The sequence below is a fragment of the Peromyscus maniculatus genome, chromosome 15 (genome assembly GCF_049852395.1).
Source record: "Peromyscus maniculatus bairdii isolate BWxNUB_F1_BW_parent chromosome 15, HU_Pman_BW_mat_3.1, whole genome shotgun sequence".
Classification (NCBI taxonomy): domain Eukaryota; kingdom Metazoa; phylum Chordata; class Mammalia; order Rodentia; family Cricetidae; genus Peromyscus; species Peromyscus maniculatus.
Window position 1 is genome coordinate 26,154,410 of NC_134866.1, and position 7,479 is coordinate 26,161,888.

A 7,479-nucleotide genomic window follows, 5' to 3' on the forward strand; every position below is an offset into this window, starting at 1 on the left:
TATTCACTACAGCAAGGAAATGGAACCAACCTAGTTGCCGACCAACAGATGAATGGATGATGAAAATCTGATACACACATAAAATGTATCCATTTCCTTGGCCATTCTCCTTATTTGATAGGATTTTAGTGTGATTTCTGAAGAACTTAAGCAAATTCATGCAACCTATCCAAGAGGTCATCCAAAATAATGCCTTTTTCATTATCTTCAATTCAGTGGCATGAATAAGCATTATTATAATGAGTACTCAGCACTACAATGGTGGGTTGTGTCTTACTGTCTAGCAGAAAAGAAGATGCTTGACTATGCAATTGTGAACAAAAGAACTGTTGTGATATGCCAAGCTGTGGACACATGTCAAGGCTTCTAAATGAAATAAATGATCATGCTAAACAATAAAAATGAACTGGTCAGGAGAATAAGAAAGGGCATCTATGTAAAATGAACAGCCTACCAGATGGCCTGAAACTTGAAGAGACCACGGTATGCTAGAGAATTGAAAGTGTCTGGTGTGAGTGGAGAGTAGTGTGGTGAGGGGGAAGGGTGCTGGAGTGAGAAGGGAGCTGAAGGGCATGCTCATGAAGTGCAGAGTGAGACACAAGATAGGGTTTGAGCTTTATAATGGAAGCCATTGTGTGATCTGAACACAGGAAGCAATGATATGGTAAGACATTCTGTTGAGAGACAACTCTGGTTCCAGAATGAAGAAAGGCTGAGAAGACAGAAGGAATGAGAGAGCAGGGATGGTGTGGTCCTTCTAACGGGAAATGAGACAGGTTGGCAGGCACTAGCACAGTGTAACAGAGATCTGGTCTTTATGTCCATGGATCTATGAGAGATTTTGAACCATTTTGCTGGTGGACTGGGCTGAGAACAATTTCCACATTTCTAGACTGAGCACATATCAGCCGGATACCAAAGAAAAGAAAAAGTTTGAAGGAAAGATAGTCTTCAATTCAAACATGCTCATTCTCAGACACTGTGTGACATTTAAAAAGAAAAGCCAGGCAGTAGTTAAATACATAGAACTAAAGTTTAATATAATCAATTTAAGGTATAGATGTGATTTTGAGGGACAGAATCTTAGTCACTGTTCTATTGCTGTGAAGAGACACCATGACCATGCAACTCTTATAAAAGGAAAGCATTTAATTGGGGCTGGCTTACAGTGTCAGAGGTCTAGTCCATCATTATCATGGCAGGAGACATGGCAGCACCCAGGAAGACATGGTGCTGGAGCAGGAGCTGAGAATTCTACATCTGGACCCACAGGCCGGAGGAAAAAAGAGACTCTGGGCTTGGAAGCGGCTTTTTGAAACCTCAAAGCCCACCCTCCAGCAGCACACTTCCTCCAACCAAGGCCACACCTCCTAATCCTTTCAGATAGTAACACTCCCTGGTGACCAAGTATTCAAATCTATGAGCCCTCATAGGCCATTCTCATTCAAACCACCACAGACAGCAACACATAGATAGCCATTTGAGGTGAAGAATGAGATTGGGCAGAGAAAGCATGAGAGCGTGTAGGGGAAAGGAAGAAGACACAGTATCAGAGAGATGGTAGTCATGAAAGAAGCAGAAGCAAAGAATGGGCTATGACTGAGAGAGATTTTCCCAAAAAAAACTACAAGGAAAACAAGAAAAATTGACAGGTCCAATATGGGGGAAAGAGTCACAGAAAAGGTGATGGGAAGTTGGCCAAGTGGGGTTGGGAGAGCAACTTAAACACACAAGTTTCCAGTGGACACAGAGAAATGGAGGGCATGGAAGAGCCTGGCTACATATGGCATTATGGTCGGGTTACTGAGGCTAAAGATGCAAGATCAGTGAGGTTTGCCAGCCATAGTCAGAAAATAAGAAGCAGGAAGAAGAAGGATGGAGAAGAGGATGTGTAGGACACACCCTCAAAGATGACCCCTCAATCTGGGGTCAGCAAGTTCTGGGGTGCCAGTGGGAAGATGAGTGTAGGTACCACTGTAGAAAACAGGAGAAAGATGCTGAGTACAGATGGGCCCAGCTACAATGGTTCATCAGGTTTTTTCCATCCTGTGATGGCATGAAAGGTTTTCACTCAGCAGAAATCAAAGTTGGAATTTTGCATTCAGATTTCTTCTTAGCTAGTAACCTGTGACTCAGTCTTCTCCCACAAAACTGGGTGGCAGCATCGAGCCCTGGATCCTGGATGGCTACCAGAGTGTGATGGAGGAACCTCTACATACAGTGCGCAGAGCTGCTAAGCTATGATGGTTAGTGTTAGATATGTTAAATGTGTTCTTTCCTAGGGACCTGCTTGATGTTCAAGTCTATGAATTTGTAATAGCCCCCATCTCTGTGCTACTGTGAGTAAAGTTTGATCACCCCTTTTGTCCAAAAACCTAAAGGATATAAGGCCACTCATCTTTCCATCAAACTTGAAAATTACATAGAAAATGTAAGGAAATGGTTATGCTGCATTTTATGGAATAACTCTATGATGGATTCAGCAGTGTTAAAAAATTCACCCTCTAGTGAATCTAGCTCACAGTTCAGAAGATGTTTCTTCAGAGATAAAAAGCCTTTTAACATTTCTCTTAAGCAGCCATTTGATTATTCTTATGCTGCTGTATTAAAGGCAATTAACGACATTCTTTTGTGGTTGGTGATGGTTTTTGGGTTTTGTTTTGGTTTGGTTTGGTTTTGGTTTTTCAAGACAGGGTTTCTCTGTGTAGTTTCGTGCCTTTCCTGGAACTCACTTTGTAGACCAGGCTGGCCTCGAATTCACAGAGATCTGCCTGCCTCTGCCTCCCGAGTGGTGGGATTAAAGGCGTATACCACCACCGCCCAGCTAATTAATGACATTCTTAAAGCATGAGCAGGTTCTGATACCTGCAACCCCCCCCACACACACACACCACCATCTGATTGTGAGATCCTAATGTTGCATTGCATTGACACCTCTTAGTGTTAGAGCTGTACAGTGGCTTCAGAAAACAGATGACCTCCAAAATCAAGGTGGGCTGGTGTCCCTGCACTTGGCAAAACTTGAAGGCATTCATGTTTCTGTCATTGACCCTCAACCAAATTTGACTTAGGTCTACTTTTTTGAACGCAAAAGTCTTTCTTCAAACCCTCTCTTTTTATCCATGAGTAATACATATCTGCTGGGGATGTCTGCTCATGGTACCAATGTTTATAAGGAATAGTTTTCATCTCCATTCACAATAATCAGCCCTCTTTGTTTTGATTTTGTTGGTAAAGCCCTCTAGGAAATGGCACTCGTGTGGTAAATACAGTAAGCCATACATCTGTATGGTCCATCACTATACCTGCTGTTATATACACAGTGGGCTCCCAACAAATGTTTACTGAATACCGGAATAAGTCAATTTATCTATCTCTGAAAAAAATACTCTTTAACATCTATCCTTTGGGAATGTCAAGCTGTGGCTGAAGCAATCAGGTGGAACGGTTGTAATCTTTTCCTAAGCTTTTGTACCTTAAGTTTTACATAAGCATGCGTTCCCTTTCAGATAACAAGTGCATAAAATGTCTCTGCTGTGCTTGTAATGAGTCTCCATATTAGAGTCTCGGTGTAGAGCCACCACAGGCATCAACCTTGAAATCCCTAGGTGCAATATTGGATGGTGGCTCAGGGAAAGACATTAGGGGTGTGTGTGTGTGTGTGTGTGTGTGTGTGTGTGTGTGTGTGTGTGTGTGTGTGTGTGTGTAATACTGCAGCTGGTTTCTGAATCGGGAGGAAAAGGTTGAATACCTGAGGGATAAGTGTTCTACACACAGAGAAAGACAATGCCTGTCTCTTCTGAATACATGCTAATGGGGGGAAGGATGGTGCTGAGCAAGCAGAGTGTGTAGGATATTAGCGTGGACCATGAAAAGTTGCTGCACCATCAAAACAGATGGGTTGGGGAAAGGCTCATCCAGCAGGTCTGAAAAACAGCTACAATTTTTGCAAAACATCGGCATTTTTTTTTTAAGTTTTGGAATTAAAATGCCATCTGAATGTTTAGTTTGTTGTCAAAAGGCAACATTGTTTTCCGAGCTCTGCTACTTAAGTAGAGTGGTATTTTGTTAGGATGAGGGAATAACAAAAAGCAGGAGCTGAAATTCAGCACTGGGAAGCTCCAGGCAGGGAAAGAAAAATAAATCAATCACTGATTTAGAGGGAAAGAATGCTTTTCAAATGAGGGTTAATGAGACAAATAACTTTTCACCTGTACAAACTCTTTTGTTTTAAATGTACTCACATCCTCCGAAACACCCCAGACATTTCATGTGAGTTTGGCTTTCAACTTCCTCCAGCGCTTACTCTTTTGTTTCTGGACACATTAATTCCGGTATTTCTCAAAGCATTTTTTTGTGCACCTTCAGCGCACACGGTTCTCTGCAATGCTCTGCAGAGATAAAAAAGAAAGTTGGGTTTTGCTTGTCCTAGAAGAGCCGTTAAATATTTTCATGCTGAGAATGGTTCAGCATTGTTCATTAAAAATGCTTGTTTATACTCTCAACTGCTAGAATAAAAAAAAATTACTTGATTCTCCTAACTACCAATAAATAGATGGATGCCTTTCTAACTAGTCTCTTATGTGGCTGAAGCTAATAAACCCCTAAGGAGAAATTAATAGGCTACCTTTCCACTTTACAGAATTGGATACATTAAATCATGATTCTAAGTATTTCAAAGTCTTTAACTCTGCATAATTTTGCATGGAGTGGGGAAAAAAGGCTACATAAAAGCTATTCTTTCCCACTTGAGATGAAAATTTAAATTTAGAGTAATTGTCTAAATTGGTCATGTCCCTCCCCTAGCATTTGAATTACCAACTCATATAATTAGAGGAAAATTACAGAAAAACTAAATATTTAAGCACGTTATTGACATAAAAATAGCATTTAGTATAGATATGTATATATAATTGTATTTTGACATGTGATCTCTTGATTATTAGCTTCTTGTTTGTCTATTTTCTATGGAAGAAATCTTTCTTATTTTATAGTTTTCTAGTTTGGAAGTAAACAATATACCTTAAATATATTGCTAATATACCTTAAATATATTCCTATAGCATTGTTTTGTTCTATCTTTCACAATATTTAATTTTCTAAAATTACATTAGCAGCCAATCTGCAATAAATATTTTTCTCAACTATCAAAATAAATTATACTTAAATACCATGTGTGATGATCAGAGTTCATCATCCTTTCAAAATATAATACCAACTAATATAATAAAATATATAGAAGATGAAGAACATAAAAAACCTAAACTTAAAAATGTAATTAACATTTAGCTTTGTTGGTGAAATATTTAGGTTTTTTAAGGCTGGAAATCTATCTCAATGGCAGAATGACTGCCTACCATGTACAGGGGCCTGGGTTCGAGTCCCAGCACTGTATAAACTTGTGGAGGTACATGGCTATACCCCAGAACTCTCAGCACTCAGGAGGATCAGGAGCTCAAGGTCATCCTTAGCTACCTAGCAAGTACAAGACCAGCCCGAGAGCCTGTCTCAAGGATGTTGTAAGTTGTTGCTTGGTTCTTTTCTTTGGAGGCCCACCACTCAGCTCCTAAATAAATCACACACAGAAGCTTATTCTTAATTATCAGTGCCTGGTCTCAGCTTGGATTTGTTCTGGTCAACTTTCCTTATCTTAAATTATCCTATTTACCTTTTGCCTCTGGGCTTTTCCTGTTCTCTAACTTTGGTAAATCTTACTCTTACTCTGTGGGTTGCTGTGTAGCTGGGTGGCTGGCTCCTGGAGTCCTCCTCCTTCTCTGGCTCCTAGATCTTAGATCCCAATCCCAGTTTTCTCCTTCTATATAAACTCTGCCTGCCAGCCCCGCCTATCCTTTTTCCTACCTTGCTGTTGGCCAGTTCTTTATTAGACTGTCAGGTGTTTTAGACTGGAACAGTAACACAGCTTCACAGAGTTAAACAAATGCAACATAAACAAAGTAATACACCTCAAAATAATATTTGACCACACAAGGAAAACAAAGAGTAAGACTTTAAAATGTTTGCCACTGGCTGAAGACACAGCATACAGAACACTGGCTACAATGGAGTATTGCAGGATATTTGTTTACACCATGTGAAGATGTGTCTGTCTTGCCTCACCTGCCTAAGGCACTTGATTGGTTTAGTAAAGAGCTGAATGGACAATAGCTAGGCAGGAGGGGTAGGTGGGACTTCTGAGCAGAGATGGGAACTGTGGGAAGAAGAGAGACAGATTTTGCCAGCCAGACATGGAGTTGGACATACAGAATGGAAGAGAGTTAAAAAGCCACGTGGCAGAATGCAGATTAATAGAAACAGGTTAATTTAAGTTATAAGAGCTAGTTGGGAACAAACCTAAGCTAAGGCCAAGCTTTCATAATGAATAGTAAGACTCCATGTTATTAGTTGGGGGCTGGCAGTCCAAAGAAAGTCCAATAAGAAAGACCTGCAAAAATCAGTGAATCATGGACATTTGTAGAGACATCTGCCAACCCTGGCTCCATCCCACACCAGTATGATTCAGGTATGTTAACCATGACTGCTTAGACAAATGACTTATATGGATCAAGGAATTCTTCTTTCTATTAATTATGCCCCCAAATAAGCTTTAATAAAAAAAATGATAATGAGTGGTAGAGTACCATGCTCAAATACCAAGATGCTGCTCAGTGAGAAAGTCCATCCTATCCTTCCACTTTTGACATGGAGAAACTGCCTGACCAAGGAGTAGAAGCTGGCCATGGTGAATCAGGTCCAATGTACCTCAGGTATGACAAACACTACTCGATTCTAAAGCAGTAATAATAGCTCTATAAGAAACACTGCCCACTCTCCAATGTCCTTTCAGTAAGAAACAACCCAATATAGGATTTCACAATGGATCACTTTCCTGGCCATCCCCTAGCCACTGGCATGGTGTGAAACTTCCACCTGTGGCATGGATGGAGTGAGTTCTTGCGCTGGCTAGTTTTATGTCAACTTGACACAAGTTAATGCCATCTGAGAGGAGAGAAGCCCTTCATAAAACCCAGCTGTAGAGCATTTTCTAAGTGATTGATGAGGAAGGCCCAGCCTGTTGTGGGTGATGCCATCCCTGGGCTAGTGGTCCTGGGTTCTATAAGAAAGCAGGCTGAGCAAGCCATGAATAGCAAGCCAATAAGCAGCACCCCTCCATGGCCTGTGCATCAGCTCCTGCCTCCATGTTGCTGCCCTGCTCGAGGTCCTGCCCTGACTGCCTTTGATGATGACTTGTTATAGGAAACTGTGAGCAAAATAACCCCTTTTCTCCTCAAGTTCCTTTGGTCATGGTGTTTCATAACAGCAATAGTAACCCTAACTAAGACCATTCTGGTGCCTGATAGTTGCCCAGCAGAGAAAAATGATTGCTTTAGAATGAAGAACCACCATCTCCTGAAATAAAAGGCCAGGGTAGGGCATGAGCAGCCAAGTTTGTTCACACTTCCATCTCTTAAGAAGTGTTCT